The following is an 18,066-nucleotide window of genomic DNA, read 5'->3' as shown; positions in this document are numbered from 1 at the left end:
CTCATCCTCTTCCTCTTCCTCCTCCTGTGCTTCCTTTTTATTCTCCTCCCACTTTTACTCCTCTTGCTCTTCTTCTAGGTAAATATCGGTTGTAAGAGAAATAATATCTAGTCTAGTGTTTTCATCCAGGAACATAGTTTTAAACAGTAGTTTCATTAGGTCATATTTTTTGTTATTTTTCTATCAATATACACACCTCGTGAGACAAGTTATCTCATTAAAATGTTTAGTCCATCAAAGCCTCATGTTGGAAGTGTTGGTATTCCTAAGAGCAGAAACAACAGCATTCGGAAATTGCGCTGCACATCTACAAAATCCCAGGGTATTGCAGAAAATATTCCTAATGAAAGAAAAAGGAGTGGCCAATTATAAAATTTAATGTGTGTCCTTGAAATACATTAAAATCCCGTTGATGAAATTGTGAGCACTTTGAAACCCATGTAAATGAAACCACCAGATTTGAGGTTCCTGATCCATTCATATGGCTTTGAAATGATAAATGATATTGTTTTCTTCCTAAAACTAAAGATACCAACATATTATACAGTTGTGCTGTCTAATATGACAGCCAATAGGCACTTGCCTATTATTGAGCTGAAATGTGGCTGGTCTGCATTGAGATGTGCTCTCTAAAACACACAGTTTTAAAGACTAAATGCTAAAAAGAGGAATGTAAAGTATCATATTGATACTTTGAGATATTGATTATCTGCTGAAATGATAATATTTGGGATCTATTAAGTGAAAGACAATATATTAATACAATTATTTTCACTTGTTTCTTTTCCCTTCCTTTAATGTGGCTACTAAAAGGTTTAATCACATATGTGGTTCGGATTTGTGGCTCACATCATATTTCTATTGTATAATCCTGATCTATGATGAACTGCAATAAAACTTTCACAGAATCTTAGTTTTGGAACTTGATGGGAACTTAGTTTGACCAACCATAAAATAATGAGCATTCAGAGACATCAAAATAAAATTCGTAACTAAAGTGGGAATAGGGCCAGTCTACATAAACCTATACAGGGCTCCTTGGGGCATGTATTAAGTATTTGTCCAAATCTCTTGAATGCATATAAGCATGACCTCTAACTCCTCATCATTTAGAAAAATTATATGCCTTGCTCAATCAGGTCTAAGTACTTTTTTCTGTTTTTTGTTTGTTTGTTGGTTAGTTGGTTGGTTGCAATTATTTATATTTGGACTCTATTGTAATCTGACAATGCAGTAGTGAGCGCATCATATTCTTATTTCATGAGGATGGCATAAATGTACTATTCTCTTTTTCTCCCTCATAAAGATTATTTCAACATAAGCATTTCCATAGGGAGCCACAAACATAATGTGTATCAGCTCCAATCCAACAGGCCTTGCTCTGTTTGTTATCAACTCTCTTTTCCTAAATTGTCCTCCAAACAGAAACAACAGCAGAAATGCCTACTGGTACTGGAAATCTTCCACTCAACCACTGGCAATCAGATTCCAAAAAAGAGCATGGCATGAAACAGAAACTGGCAAAAGCGCATATCTAACCTATACAGATAATTTCTACCAAGCAGAGCATAAACTTTTCAGAAGTGGTTACAATGCTCTGCTCTCTTATCTCCAGCCTTTATATCCCTAGTTCCCTCCCAAAGTGTTCTTTCTTAGCTTGAGTACAAATTGTAAATATTTCATGATATTTGATTTCATCTAAAGTACTTGGGAACAAAAGTTTGAATGAGATCCTGAGGGCCTAGATTTTTTTTTTAAATAGCTACAGTAAAACAATAATAGAGCCATTCTGCCACCTTAGGAAATGGCCTAGAGGAAAAAGAACTAGGAGGATCATTTTACTGGTTAGATTCAAGGCCCAAAAGGAATGGTAAGTTCATAAATTATTTTGTGAGTATTGCTGAAGTAATTCTTCAGAGTTAGGCATTCTACTGAGTCTACAGTTGCACAGACAAAGGAAGTTGAGAGCTGGGACAAAGACCTGAATATTTTAGGCATCTTGGAAGCTTATGCTGAATTCTAGAAAATAGTGTTCGTATAATTAAAATAACTGTGTTAATCAATGCATAAAATCTACAAATAGAATTTTCAGCATAAAATGTGAATTCTTCATTTTGCTTGGTTTATATACAGGGTATAAGACATTGCCTCTAGCATATGAACTTCTGCCAAAAATAGTACTTGGACAAAGTAAATAGGATATACTAAATAGTAACTAGTACCCCCTAAATTGAAAATCATTGTTTGATTAACCATTTTATGATTTGTGATTTACCTATTTTCTAAAAGAAGGGCAGTGGTTGATGGATCAATGTAACCTGTATCTGGGTTCTTAGATAAAGCCTTTTTCAATTTGTTAAAAAAATGTAAATAGTACTGTTTGACACAATTTTAAAAATTTGGTCAAATAGTACTGTTTGACACAATTTTAAAAAGTTATAGCCTAGAAGTAAACCTGTTTCAAATCTGGTGTGCTTTTTCTCTAATTCTATTGTGTAAATTTGCAGAAAAGATAAATAGTATCTCTTTAGAGATAAAATATTAAAACAGAGGGAGGAGAAAAGATGGCGGCGAAGTAGAGAGACGTGGAGTGCATCCCTCTCCACAGATGCAGTGGGAATGCACGGAAGGACGCAGTAATTCCCGCAGAGAGCCAGCTGAACACCAGCAGACAGCCTCAGACACCAGAGGGGACCGCGGGGAGCCCGACGTAGCCGATAGGGAGGCATCTATGGAGGCTCAAAGAGGGTGAAGCGGCTGAGCTGTGGCAGACGGGAGGGAGTGGGAGACGTGCGGAGTGTCCGCAGCGCAGCTCAGCGTTCCCGGACCGAGACGTTGATCCGTGGCTGGATGGATGGTCCGGGAGCGGGAGCGTGGGAACCGGAGAGCTGGTTCAGGGTGAGAAACATTGTTGCTGGTAGGGTGACGGACCGAGAGGACAGGAGGGAGGAGGTCCGCGGAGAGGAGTGCCCATCCCTGAGAGCTGCCCGGCCATGATGGCGGCTGGAGGCTGCAGGCTCACGTGCGGGGGGGAGGAGCCGCGTGCGTAGCTTCTCCCTCTCATCACCTCTGCAACAGGCAGTGGAGAGACGCCCGTGGGCCACCTAAGGTGCTCAGGGATAACAAGCACCCTCAGGCACTCGGGTGGGGCTAGATTAAAACCCCTTGCAACGCCAGCAGCAGGGAGGCTGCCAAGAGAAAAAAAAAAAAAAAACAACAACAGCAACAAAAAAAAAAATCCCGAGAGAGGCCCAACTCTAAGACTTTCTGTTTACGCCTGAGCCACCAGCGTCCCTCTGCATCAGGCACCTCCAAGCCCAACTGAAACAACAGTGCGCCACTGCTCACTCACTCCCAGGAGAAGGAGCCACTATTGTACCCTCTCCCTCCCCACACACTGACTTACAGACGAACAATAAAGGAAACTCTGCTGGTCACAGAATAATGCAAAAAAACCCAAGGCAAGGAGAAGGACACTTACAGCTGAGACGCTAAGGAAACAGAAATAGTAGTATCAATATCTATTGAACTGGTCCATTCTGGGATCAGTTCTGGATTTTTTTTTTTTTTCTTTTTCTCTCTCTCTTTTTTTTTTTTCCTTTATTAAATACGATATTAGCCCTAAGGGATCTACAAGTTTTATAACATAATTTTGTAATGATATTTTTTATTCTTTTTTTTTTTTTTTGCCTTTTTATATACTTCTATATCTAGCTAAGTTTTTGGTAGTACGGACAATATATCTCTCATACTTTCCTTTCATCCCTATCTTTTATACATTTCTATTCCTTTCTTTTTATTTGCATATTTCCAACCACATTACGCTCTTCTGTTCCCCTTTCTTTCAGCCTTTTTAAGTTTATTTTATCTTAACATACTTATAAGCAACACTATCAGTCTGCTCAGACTCCTTGCTCTATTCTCCAGATGACACACTGCCTTGGTATTTAATATTAGGATTTTGTCTTTATCTTAGTTCGTAGTACAGTTGTCTAATTACATTCTGAGAATCTCCATTCTCTCTGGTGGTACTTGGGCTCTTTTCTATATTTGACCCTAGCTTAGAAAATCTCCCTGGATAAATGTTTGTATGTGTAAGGTGTTATTTGTTTGTTTGTTTGCTTTTGCTTTTGTCTCTGATTTGTTCAGTTTCAGTTGTCAATTTCTGCTGGGTTTCTTTTTGAATTTCTGATAGCACACTGGGGTTCTGTCAGGTCTTTCTAGAGCCATATGTCCTAATGGATTCAGTAATTGTGTGTCTTATACATGTATGTGTTTCCTAGACTTAATATTTGTTTAATCCAATACTTGGAAATTTGTCTGAGGCTTGGTTAGTCTTCTATAAACACCTCTATCGCCAGGACAAGCAACCCCAAAAGTTTGCACAGTCATGAGGAAACAAAGAAACACCATGCAGGCAAAGGAGCAGGAAAAAAACCCACGAGACCAAATAAATGAGGAGGAAATAGGAAAAATGCCTGAAAAAGAATTTAGAGTAATGATAGTAAAAATGATACAAAATCTCAATAACAAAATAGAGAAAGTACAAGAAACAGTTCATAAGAACTCAGAAAAACAAACAGCAATGGATAACAAAATAACTGAAATTAAAAATACTCTAGAGGCTATAACCAGCAGAATGACTGAGGCAGAAGAATGAATAAGTGAGTTGGAAGATAGAATGGGGGAAATAAACACCACAGAGCAGGAAAAAGAAAAAAGAATAAAAAGAATAGAAGACAGTCTCAGAGACCTCAGTGATAACATTAAGTGTACCAACATTCGAATTATAGGCATCCCAGAAGAAGAAGAAACAAAGAAAGGGTCTGAGAAAATATTTGAAGAGGTTATAGTGGAAAATGTCCCCAACATGGGAAAGGAAATAATTCACCAAGTCCAAGAAGCACAGAGAGTCCCATACAGAATAAACCCAAGGAGACATACACCAAGGCACATATTAATCAAGCTAACGACAATTAAACACAAAGAAAAAATATTAAAAGCAGCAAGAGAAAAGCAACAAACAACATATAAGGGAAAACCCATAAGGATAACAGCTGACCTTTCTACAGAAACTCTGCAGGCCAGAAGGGAATGGCAGGATATACTGAAAGTCCTGAAAGAGAGAAACCTACAGCCAGGAATACTCTACCCAGCAAGAATCTCATTTAGATTCGAGGGAGAAATCAAAAGCTTTCCAGACAAGCAAAAGTGAAGAGAATTCAGCACCACCAAACCAGCCTTACAACAAGTGCTAAAGGAACTTCTCTAAGTAGGAAACACAAGAAAAGGAAAACACCTACAAATACAAACCCAAAACAGTTAAGAAAATGGTAATTGGAACACACATGTCAATAATCACCTTAAATGTCAATGGATTACATGCTCCAACCAAAAGACACAGACTGGCTGAATGGATACAAAAACAAGACCCTTCTATATGCTGCCTACAAGAAACCCACTTCAGACCAAGGGATACATATAGACTGAAAGGAAAGGGATGGAAAAAGATATTCCATGCACATGGAAGTCAAAAGAAAGCTGGAGTCGCAATACTCATATCAGACAAATTAGACTTGAAAGTAAAGACTATTAAAAGAGACAAGGAAGGACACTCCATAATGATCAAGGGATCCATTCAAGAAGAACATATCACAATGGTAAATATCTATGCCCCCAATATAGGAGCACCTCAATACATAAGGCAAATGCTAACAGCTATAAAAGGGGACATTGACAGTAACACAATAATAGTGGGAGACTTGAACACCTCACTTACATCAATGGACAGATCATCCAAACAGAAAATAAATAAAGACACACAAGCTTTAAATGACACATTAGACCATCTCGACTTCATTGATATTTATAGGACATTCCATCCAAAAATGACAGAATATACTTTCTTCTCAAGTGCACATGGAACATTTTCCAGGATAGATCACATCTTGGGTCACAAATCAAACATCAGCTAATTCAAGAAAATTGAAATTATATCAAGCATTTTCTCAGACCACAACGCCATGAGACTAGATATCAATTACAGGAAAAAAAACTGCAAAAAATACAAACACATGGAGGCTAAACAATTCACTCTTAAACAACCAAGGAATCACTAAAGAAATCAAAATGGAAATCAAAAATATCTAGAAGCAAATGACAACGAAAACACAACAACCCAAAACCTATGGGATGCAGCAAAAGCAGTTCTAAGAGGGAATTTTATAGCAATACAGTCCTACCTTAAGAAACAAGAAAATGATCGAATAAACAACCTAACCTTACACCTAAAACAACTAGAGAAAGAAGAACAAAGAAACCCCAAAGGGAGCAGAAGGAAAGAAATCATAAAGATCAGAGCAGAAATAAATGAAAAAGAAAGGAAGGAAGCCATAGCAAAAATTAATAAAACTAAAAGCTGGTTCTTTGAGGAGATTACCAAAATTGCTAAACCATTAGCCAGACTCATCAAGAAAAAAAGGGAGAAGATGCAAATCAACAGAATTAGAACTGAAAAAGGAGAAGTAACAACGGACACCTCAGAAATACAAAACATCATGAGAGACTACTACAAGCAAGTATATGCCAATCAATTGGATAACCTGGAAGAAATGGATACATTCTTAGAAAAATACAATCTTCCAAGACTGAACCAGGAAGAACTAGAAACTATGAACAGACCAATCACAAGTACAGAAATTGAGGCAGTGATTAAAAATCTCCCAACACACAAAAGCCCAGGACCAGATGGGTTCACGGGCGAATTCTATCATACATTTCAAGAAGAGCTAACACCTATCCTTCTCAAACTCTTCCAAAATATTGCAGAAGGTGGAACACTCCCAAACTCATTCTACGAGGCCACCATCACCCTGATACCAAAACAAGGCAAAGATGTCACAAAAAAAGAAAATTACAGACCAATATCACTGATGAATATAGATGCAAAAATCCTCAACAACATACTAGCTAACAGACCTCAACAACACATTAAAAAAATCATACACCATGATCAAGTGGGGTTTATCCCTGGGATGCAAGGATTCTTCAATATACGCAAATCAATCAACGTGATACATCATATCAACAAATTGAAGGATAAAAACCATATGATCATTTCAATAGATACAGAAAAAGCTTTTGACAAAGTTCAACATCCATTTATGATAAAAGCTCCCCAGAAAATGGGCATAGAAGGAAATTACCTCAACATCATAAAAGCCATATATGACAAACCAAAAGCCAACATCGTTCTCAATGGGGAAAAACTTTAAGAATTCCCTCTAAGAACAGGAACAAGACAAGGGTGTCCACTCTCACCATTATTATTCAACCCAGTTTTGGAAGTTCTAGCCACAGCAATCAGAGAAGAAAAAGAAATAAAAGGAATCCAAATTGGAAAAGAAGAAGTCAAATTGTCACTCTTTGCAGATGACATGATATTTTACATAGAAAACCGTAAAGTCTCTACCAGAAAATTGCTAGCACTAATTGATGAGTTTAGTAAAGTAGCAGGATACAAAATTAATGCACAGAAATCTCTTGCATTCCTATACACTAACAACGGAAGAGCAGAAAGAGAAATTAAGGAAACTCTCCCATTCACCATTGCAACCAAAAGAATAAAATACCTAGGAATAAACCTGCCTAAGGAGGCAAAAGATCTGTATGCAGAAAACTTTAAGACATTGATGAAAGAAATCAAAGACGACACAAACAGATGGAGGGATATACCATGTTCCTGGATTGGAAGAATCCACATCGTGAAAATGACTGTACTACCCAAAGCAGTTTACAGATTCAATGCAATCCCGATCAAATTACCAATGGCATTTTTCACAGAACTAGAGCAAGAAATCTTACGATTTGTATGGAAACGCAAAAGACCCCGAATAGCCAAAGCAATCTTGAGAAGGAAAAATGGAGTTGGTGGAATCACACTTCCTGACTTCAATCTATACTACAAGGCCATAGTGATCAAGACAGTATGGTACTGGCACAAAAACAGAAAGGAAGATCAATGGAATAGAATAGAGAACTCAGAGGTAAGCCCAAACACATATGGGCACCTTATCTTTGACAAAGGAGGCACGAATATACAATGGAAAAAAGACAGCCTCTTCAATAAGTGGTGCTGGGAAAATTGGACAGCTACATGTAAAAGAATGAAATTAGAACACTTCCTAAAACCATACCCAAAAATAAACTCCAAATGGATTAAAGACCTACATGTAAGGCCAGACACTATAAAACTCCTAGAGGACAACATAGGCAGAACACTCTATGACATCCATCAAAGCAAGATCCTTTTGGACCCACCTCCTAGAATCATGGAAATAAAATCAAGAATAAACAAATGGGACCTCATGAAACTTAAAAGCTTTTGCACAGCGAAAGAAACCATAAACAAGACTAAAAGGCAACCCTCAGAATGGGAAAAAATAATTGCCTATGAAACAACGGACAAAGGATTAACCTCCAAAATATACAAGCAGCTCATGAAGCTTAATACCAAAAAAGCAAAGAACCCAATCCACAAATGGGTGGAAGACCTAAATAGACATTTCTCCAAAGACGATATACAGATGGCCACGAAACACATGAAAAGATGCTCAACATCACTCATCATCAGAGAAATGCAAGTCAAAGCCACAATGAGGTATCACCTCACACCAGTCAGAATGGCCATCATCACAAAATCTGGAAACAACAAATCTTGGGTAGGGTGTGGAGAAAAGGGAACTCTCCTGTACTGTTGGTGGGACTGTAAGTTGGTACAGCCACTATGGAAAACACTTTGGAGGTTCCTTAAAAAACTACAAATAGAACTACCATATGATCCAGTAATCCCACTTCTGGGCATATACCCAAAGAAAACTATAATCCCAAAAGAAACTTGTACCATAATGTTTATTGCAGCCCTCTTTACAATAGCCAGGACATGGAAGCAACCTAAATGCCCATCAACAAATGAATGGATACAGAAGATGTGGCATATATATACAACGGAATATTACTCAGCTATAAAAAGGGATGAGATGGAGCTATATGTAATGAGGTGGATAGAACTACAATCTGTCATACAAAGTGAAGTAAGTCAGAAAGAGAAGGACAAATATCGTATGCTAACTCACATATACGGAATCTAAAAATGGTACTGATGAACTCAGTGACAAGAACAAGGAAGCAGATACAGAGAATGGACTGGAGAACTCGAGGTATGGGAGGGTGCGGGGGGTGAAGGGGAAACTGAGACGAAGCGAGAGAGTAGCACAGACATATATTTACTACCAACTGTAAAATAGATAGTCAGTGGGAAGTTGTTGTATAACAAAGGGAGTCCAACTCGAGGATGGAAGACGCCTTAGAGGACTGGGGCAGGGAGGGTGGGGGGGACTCGAGGGCCGGGAGTCAAGGAAGGGAGGGAATACAGGGATATGTGTATAAAAACAGATGATTGAACTTAGTGTACCCCCCAAAAAAATAAAAAAAATATTAAAACAGAATAACCCATATATTAATGAAAAATTATTACATTCCTATTAGTAAGTTTTTCTGATCCTCTGGAAGACTTCTTACTATAAAGTGTATTTTAATTAGAGTGTACGATTTAAAGCCATAGAAAGCCCTTTATAAAAACACACGCCCAGGGGGAAGAGGAAGCTGGGATGAGGTGAGAGAGTAACATTGACATATACACACTACCAAATGTAAAATAGATAGGAAGTGGGAAACTGCTGCATAACACAGGGAGATGAACTCACTGAGGGGTGATGACCTAGAGGGCTGGGATAGGGAGGGTGAGAGGGAGGGAGACTCAAGAGGGAGGGGATATAGGGATATATGTATAAATACAGCTGATTCACTTTGTTGGACAACAGAAACTGGCACAACAGTGTAAAGCAATAATACTCCAATAAAGAAAAAAATTTAAGAGAAAAGCAGGATTTAAAAAACAACAACAAAAAACAAATCGTAAATACACACACCAGAATGAAAAGTTGTTTATCTTAAGCAGTAGAAATTATGCTACGTGCCTAGATAATCAAGTTTACTTCTTTTTGTGGTACAGAGATATTCCCAGACTTTCTTGAGGTTGGGTGAGATGATGTGCTTACATTCTGGCCGCTATAATATGGGTAGAAATTATATGTGCCACTTCTAGACCTGGTCTCTAGTCTACTCTCTGAGCAACTTTCCAGTGTGTAATACAATATTATTAACAATAATCACTATGCTGTACATTAAATAACCAGAACTTACTCATCTTTTCACTGGAAGTTTGTACTCTTTGACCAACATCTCCCTTCTTCCCCCACCCTCCAATCTGTGGTAACCACCATTCTAGTCCCTGTTACTATGAGTTTGGCTTTTTGTGATTCCACACGTGACTGAATCATACAGTATTTGTGTTTCTCTGTCTAACTTCATTTGCCATAATGAAGGTCCTCAAGGTCCACTCATGTAGCTGCAAAGGTCAAGATGTCTTTCCTTCTCATGACTGAATAATATTCCATTATATGTTATATGTGGTATGTATATGTATGTATACACACACACACACACACCCACATCTTTATTTGTTCATGTGTTGACAGACACTTAAGTTGTTTCCATCTCTTGGTTACTAAGAATAATGCTGCAGTGAACATGGGAGTGCAGATATCTTTTTGAGATCCTGTCTTCATTTCCTTTGTGTATACACCCAGCAGTGGAATTGCTAGATCATATGGTCCTATTTTTAATTTTTTGAGGAACCTCCATAATATTTTCTATAGTGACGGCACAATTTACATCCCCACCAACAGTGCACAAAGATTCTCTTTTTTCCACATCCTCACTACTCTTTGTTATCTCTAGGCTTTTTAGTGATAGTTATTCTAACAGTTGAGAGATGATATCTTCTTGTGATTTTGATTTGTGTCCCCTAATTATTAGTGAGGTTGAGTACCTTTGCATGTACCTGTTGGCCATTTGTATGTCTTCTTTGGAAAAATGTCTATTTAGTTATTCTGCTATGTATTACAAATATGACAATTGACAAGGCCTCTGTTCTCATGGCACTTATTGTATTGTATCAAAAAATCCAATAAATTACACAAAAAATATAAAATTGCTGCTGTGTTTAAGAGCCTCACATATGAGGTGCTCAATACCATTAGGCTGTATGGTGGTGGAGACATTACCTTGTCCATAAGATCCGAGAAGCCTTTTTGTTTCTAAATAAATTTATTTATGTATTTATGTATATTTATTTATCAACTGCATTGGATCTTCATTGCTGCACACGGGCTTTCTCTAGTTGTGGTGAGTGGAGGCTACTCTTCGTTGTGATGCATGGGTTTCTTTATTGTGGTGGCTTTTCTTATTGTGGAGCACAGACTCCAGGTGTGTTGGCTTCAGTAGTTGTGGCCCATGGGCTCAATATTTGTGGCTCGCAGGCTGTAGAGCGCTGGCTCAGTAGTTGTGGCACACGGGCTTAGTTGCTCTGTGGCACGTGGGATCTTCCCAGCCCAGGGCTCAAAGCCCATGTCCCCTGCATTGGCAGGTGGATTGTTGACCACTGAGCCACCAGGGAAGCCCGAGGAAGCCTTTTTTGAGAAAGGGATTATTGAGCTGAAACTGAAGGATAAGTATGCAGTTACTATTCAAAGAAGGAAGCAAAGACTTTGTTCCCTGAATAGTATAGTGTAAAGTCTTGGAGCATGAAGAAACATGGTAAGGTTAAGCGTTTGAGGGCAGCACCCCTGTGGCCGAGAGGAAGGGAGAGACTGATATTAAAGAAGACAGGTTGGGTCCAAACCATTGCAGAGCATGGAGGGCAGGTATTGAATTTTCTCTTTATCCTCAGTACAAGGAGAAGCCATCAAATTATATTCAGCAAGAGGTGGTCATGTTTGGATTTGTATTTCAAAAATACCACTCTGGAAGAAAATCACTCTGGCTCCTTTTTGAAGGACAAACTGGACAGGAATTATAACGGAGGCAGTTGGAAGAGTTAGGAAGAAATCTCAGCCATGTGAATGGAAAGGATGGTAGAGAGTTGGGAGATATGGGAGGAAGTAGTCAGATTTGGTTGATTGTTGGGTTGGTATAGGATTTCATGTTGCAAAATCATATTATTTTGGATTTTAAAGATATCTCACTATTACTTTCTAATATTCAATGTTGTTGGTGAGAAGTTTTATGACAAGCCAGTGATTAAGTTTAGAGCGAAAAAAGGAAGCAGTACTCAGATGAAATGAGATGCTGTTTCTAAAAAAGGCATTGCTAAGTAGACAAAACTGAAAAGGATATTTCTATAGCACCTGATTGATAGCTTCAATCTAAGTATTTACCTCAGATATACTTATATTTAAAGAAGATCAATAGTGCCACAAATAATATTGTTTTAATTTATCAAGATCAATAATAAGATTCTTTGCAAATTTTTCATTTAAATGGAATTTAACCATTTATATATAAATCCTCATTTTAAAAGAGTCATAGTGACAAGATGTGATGGGAAACATTTTTCTTTAACTGATATATTCAGGGAATATTAAACTGATAAGAACAGATGCTAAATTTGATCTTAGCCCAAAGGCCTAGAGGTGATATTCAGAGAATATTTAGATGTTTTGTTTCTTCCTTAAAATTCACCACCTCTTGTACCTGATTTTTAAACATTGTCTATTTATTGGATATAAAAATATGTTGTTATTTTATGCTTCCAGTGATACATTCAGTGGATATTTTCAAGTTTTAAAATAAAGGCATTAGATTTCTGAATGAAGGATATGGCTTTTATGAAATAGATTTTTGTACCTCAAAAGTTTTTTTCTGAAGAGGTTATTGTTTTTGTTGAATGTCTGGTTCTGTTGACACTATACTGTAGGTAGACAATAGGGACCAATTAAATTATTTCTATGATGTCAAGCAATTTAAATTATTGCAAAGTATATGAAATTTTGCTTTGACATTTAAAAATATTTTTAAAAACTGATTATGAATTTTATTTTTTATTTGTTATTCACTTTATTTTTATTTTTTCTTTGAAACATCATTTAGTAATTACCTTCCTAGAATTGTATAATAGTTTGGTATCACTGATGAATGAATGTTCACTGCAACTTGGTTTGGGAAACAAGATTTGAGGAGTTACTTCTCGGGGTATAATAGACTTGTCATGTTGATTGATGCAAAATGAAATGTGATTGCATTTCTGGGGTCATAAATTGCTTAGTGGTGATTAGGACAACAACTGGACAGCAGCATCAAAGTGAAATGTGCTCATTGTCCATCTAAAATTAGCCTATGCTCTTTCTTGATAGCCTATAAATTCATATTTCTTATAAAATATTTAACAGTATTCTTGGAAGGATAAATCATTTCCAAAAAAATAAATCTTCAGTTACAGTTCCATTTTTTGAAGTCAAGCTTCTAGGCAGACTTCGCTATTTGCAATCTGTGTGATATTCACCATTTTATTACATACCTTTCTTAGCTGAGATTTCTCATAACTACCCCTCGTCTAATGTTGGCAGTGGCATTTATTGAGATGGTATATATAAAGGACCCGCTATAGGCCAGGTATATAGAATATATGCAATAAATGAATATTCATTGTTAAATTTTATTAGTATTTATCAATTTAATTATTTTGAGCAGGTATAAAGAATTACATATTAATCTTTTATTCTAGCATTGGGTCATACTAGGTAGCATCACTAAAATCTCTCCTTGAAAATACCTAAATCTAATGACTAAAATTTGGTTATTTTAGATGCATCAATGGCAGAACAGAAATCAAAGAATATTTGAGAAGCCAAAAATTAAGTGAATTTAGTACCCTGAAGTGGTAAAACAAACAAACAAACAAAAACTACTGAATCTGATTTTTTTTTTAGGAGCCTCACAGGTGAACTTGAGCTTTTATTTTTCTGGTCATATTTGGAAAATGGGGTATAAAATTCAAAGTCCAGAAATGGCCAAAGTTCTGGAGTCTAATTGAAGAAGTGCTTGAATAAATGTGAGAGTCAAAACGGCATCATCACCATTGTAAGAGTAAACTTGACCAAACTTACTTTCCAAAAGCATAAACAGAAAATTGCTTATTTAAAACCTTAGCAATGAGTTGAAACAAAAAAAGCCCTCCCCTCAATACCAAAACTCAAATAACCTTAACATGACCTTTAACCTCTATTCATATGACTCCAAATTGAAAGTCTTTTAATTTAGTTTAGAATTAAATACATGTACGTGTATAACTGAATCATTTTGCTGTACACCTGAAACTAACACAACATTGGTAATCAGCTATACTCCAATATAAAATAAAAATTAAAAAAAAAAAAAAAAACTAGTTGTTCCCACTGACTGATGCTACCAGTGGAGTTACAGAAGCAGATGCAAACCTTCTCTGCAGAAATTTGCCTTCACAAAATTCTCAAGTTATTTCAGTAGATGGTGTTAAGAAGCAATAGTCAAAAAGTAAAAATACACAGGAAAAACATATGAAGAGTTTTAACCAGCAGAAAAAAAGCAGAGAGGTTTCCAAACTGAAAACTAATAATAGAATTTAGCAGATATAGAATATAGTTGGATAGTTTGTTTCAGGAAATAAACAAATTGAAACTATGAGTAAAAACTCAAAAAATGATGTAATATAACCATGTAGGTTTGAAGAAAAATCACAGATTCTATTAATGAACTATAATCATTGACATGAAGAATTCAGTTATGATATAGCTGAATAGTGCATTAGTGAACTAAAAAAATGTATCTAAGGAAATTTTCTTTTATGTAGCAGGAAGGAAGTATATAAGTATGAGAGAGTTATTAAAAGACACAAAGGTATGAGAAGAATGAGGAGGTCTAACTTACATATAATTAAAATTCTATGATCAGAAGAGAGGGAGAACAGGGCAGAAACAATATCTGTGGAGATAATAGATTATAATTATAAAGAAATTTATTCATTCATTCGATAAATATTTATTCTGTCAACGATAGTACTGGGTATATAACTGAACAAAACAGATACAAATCTCTCTCTACCATCTCAGAACTCACAGTCTAATCACTAGTAGAAGAGAGGCACCAAATGACAAATGTCTTCCTCTTTCTTTCCCTGCTGGATGATCCTGAGATGCTTTTCTAAAGACTTTTCAATAAATTTGTAGCCTGCTACTACAGCCAAATTGATAATACATTATTTTTATTTTTGCTTAAATCTCTCCTTCCTTTTTCCCGGAATCATACTTCTACATTAACTACTCATACAAATAGCTTTCTCTGAGGCTTTGCTTTTGGGGAAATCCAGATTGTACCAGAAGTGACCCTAAAATCTTGACCTTCAAGATGAGATTTAGAACTGGATTACTTACAATTTAAATGGCAGTAAAGACCCAATAAATTTAACCGTAAGCCAGCTGCTATGAAAAAGAGTGTGGAGGGTCCTAAAAAATTAAAAACAGAACTGCCATGGGGCTTCCCTGACAGTCCAGTGGTTAGGGCTCTGCGCTTCCACTGCAGGGGGCACGGGCTTAATCCCTGGTCAGGGAACCAAGATCCCACAAGCCACGCGGTTCTGCCAGGGGAAAAAAAAAAAGAATTGCCATTGATCCAGCAATGACACTCCTGAGTATTTATCCAAAAGTATTGAAATCAGGATCACAAAGAGATAGTAGAATTCCTGTGTTCACTGCACCACTCTTCACAATAGCCAGGGCATGGAACCAATCTAAATGTCCATTGATGGATGAATGGATAAAGAAAATGTGGTCTATATGTACAATGGAATATTTTTCAGCCTTAAAAATGAAGGAAAGTATGCAATATGCAATAACGTGGATGATACTTCAGGATATTATGCTCAGTGAAATAAGCCATTCACAGAAGGATGAATACTACATGATTCCACTTATATGACATATCTGAAATAATTAAATTCTTAGAATCAAAAATTGGAATATTGTTTGCCAGGGGCTAGAGGGAAGAGGAAATGGAAAGTTACTGACCAATGGGCATTAATGTTTCAGTTAGACAAGGTGAATAAGCTCTAGAGATCTCCTGTACAATATGCTACCTATAGTAAACAATACCATATTATATAGTTAACATTTTGTTAAGAGGGTAGATCTCATGTTCACTGTTCTTACCACAGCACAATAAAAAATTTTAAAAAGAAACCATAAAATCAAAGGATGAACAAATTCAGGCTTTTCTGACTTTCCTAGTCAATATATATATAGTGCTGGGAGAATTGATTAGTCATGTAAATACATTAAAGGAGATTCTTACTTCAAAACATACACAAAAAATATAAGTAGATTAAAATTTCAATAGAAAGGAAATTATAAAACTTTCTAATATAATGTAGGAGAACATCATATTTTCTGAGTAGGAAAACATTTACAAGATGGAAAACACACAAACCATTAAGGAAAAAATCTGATAAAATTTACTTCAGTATAAGTAAGAATTCTTTCCATGTAAAGGCACCATAAAAATTACTAATATACAATAAAGTGAGAAGACATTTGCAACCTATATAACTGACAAAGAATTAGCATGAAGACCTCCTCCAACTCAGTATAATTAAAACAAAGAACCCAGTAGAAAAAAATCTTGAATAGTTATTTCACACAGGATGAAACTTAAGTGGCACATAAGCCTATAAAAAGATGCCTAATTTCATTAGTACACAGGAATATGTAAAATAAGTCTACAATGAGACATAGTTTCACGTCCACTAGATTTGCAAAAATATTATACACTTGACAATATCAAATGTTGGAAAAAATGTAGCACAATCACAAATTCTAATGTGATACTCATAAAGTATAAATTAGTACAAACACTTTGGAAAGCAATTGTACATTATTTAATAAATGTGAAGATGGACTAAGCATAAACCAAGGAATTCCATCCCAATCACGGACCTAAAGAAACTCTTTCAAACATAAACCAGAAGACATCAGTAAGAATTTTCATAGCAAAACTTTTAATAGCAAAACCAAAGCAGAACAACACTGAAAATACAAGTGCTCATTAATAGTAAAAGGAAGAAATAATCGGAGTCACCCTAAAGGAGTTCATACCACTGCCTGCTGCCCCGATTTTTGTGCCACAGCTCACCTCTACATCACCTGGCTCTGGTGACCAGTGGGGCTTATGCCTGTGGGTCACACAGGACTGTAGCCAATGGAGAAAGTTTTCCTAAACAGATGCCACCTGCAGGGCACAACAAGAGGAAACGGAACAAGAGTTTGGTCTTTCTGTGGGGGAGGCCATTAGCTAATCATCTTGTCTGTGGCCTCAGAGCCAGGCTTCTAATTAAAGAGCCCACTCATCTAGGGGCTCCTTTGCAGAGACCACAGAGGGCAGGAGCCATCTACAAGCACACTCTTTGCCATCTTCCAGAGTGCCAGTGTCTCCTGGAGGGGAGGTGTATATGCATCAGGTATCCTGATTTTTCTGTCTGGTGCCCGTTTTTTTGTTGTTGCTGCCTGGGAGATGCCCCTTGATCACCTGGCTCTGGTGACTGAGGGAACTTGCATTTCTGGGTCCCCAGGGACTGTGGAAATCAAAGAGAGAGTACTTGGTAGGCTCTCACCGCCAGGGCACTGCACAGACAGTAGACTGGAACAGTCTTTCTGTGAAGGAGTCCTCTTTGCTTGTCTTGGAGATTCAGCCTGAGGGGCAGGCTATAGGCTGGCACACATCTAATGGCTATGGAGCTGCTCTCTGTGACAGTAGACTGTGGACACCATCTTGGTGACCTCCCTCTGCTACATCTTGGCAAAAAAGGAAGGAAGGGAGGAAGGAAGGAAGGAAGGAAGGAAGGAAGGAAGGAAGGAAGGAAGGAAGGAAAGAGAAAGAAAAAAGAAAGAACGAAAGAGAAAGAAAGAAAGAAAGAAGGAAAGAAAGAAAGAAAGAAAGAGAAAGGAAGGAAGAAAGAAAGAAAGAAAGAAAGAAAGAAAGAAAGAAAGAAAAGAAAGAAAGAAAGAAAAAGAAAGAAAGAAAGAAAGAAAGAAAGAAAGAAAGAAAGAAAGAAAGAAAGAAAGAAAGAGAAAGAAAGAA

General features: G+C 36.9%; 1 pseudogene; it reads right to left on the bottom strand.

Annotated features, from left to right (window-relative positions):
- Positions 1 to 12,477: 12,477 nt before the first annotated feature.
- On the bottom strand, positions 12,478 to 12,598 carry LOC130856242 (U2 spliceosomal RNA; annotated as a pseudogene).
- Positions 12,599 to 18,066: the final 5,468 nt, after the last annotated feature.

Source organism: Hippopotamus amphibius, chromosome 6 (genome assembly GCF_030028045.1).
Source record: "Hippopotamus amphibius kiboko isolate mHipAmp2 chromosome 6, mHipAmp2.hap2, whole genome shotgun sequence".
NCBI classification, from domain to species: Eukaryota; Metazoa; Chordata; class Mammalia; order Artiodactyla; family Hippopotamidae; genus Hippopotamus; species Hippopotamus amphibius.
This window is presented reverse-complemented; position numbering and strand designations above follow the sequence as displayed.